Raw genomic sequence first — 348 nt, 5'->3', positions numbered from 1 at the left:
GTGTGTTGGTGTGGAAGGAGCTGCTGGGGTAATTTCAGGAGACAGTGTACCTGTGAGTGGACCAGAGCAGAGAATTTAGTGGTTTGGAACATTTTTGTGCATTCTGCTTATTCCTCACCAGGTAACTTGGATGGGGATTGCTCAGGAATACCCAGACAAACCCGTTTCTTCCCGCTTTACCCCAAATCCCTGAGGCTTTTCTTCAAGAACACGCACACCAGCTGCAGGGAGGGGAGAAAAAACCAGGAAAAGTTTCTTAAGCCGCTTCTAGAAATGCAAATCTGCTGTAATTACCAACAGCAATTAGGATGCCAGCTTCCCTGCAGCGCCCTCGGGGCGATCTCCTCC

The 348-nt window shown here is 49.4% G+C and overlaps 1 protein-coding gene across 1 annotated transcript in view; it reads left to right on the top strand.

Annotated features, from left to right (window-relative positions):
- The window catches only part of KIRREL3 (kin of IRRE like 3 (Drosophila)), a gene marked incomplete at its 5' end in the record, with an annotated part of 44,576 nt that overhangs the window by 31,490 nt on the left and 12,738 nt on the right, over positions 1 to 348 (top strand). The window lies entirely within an intron of this gene.

The sequence above is a fragment of the Buceros rhinoceros genome, unplaced genomic scaffold, assembly GCF_000710305.1.
Source record: "Buceros rhinoceros silvestris isolate BGI_N320 unplaced genomic scaffold, ASM71030v1 scaffold15580, whole genome shotgun sequence".
Lineage (NCBI taxonomy): Eukaryota > Metazoa > Chordata > Aves > Bucerotiformes > Bucerotidae > Buceros > Buceros rhinoceros.
This window is presented reverse-complemented; position numbering and strand designations above follow the sequence as displayed.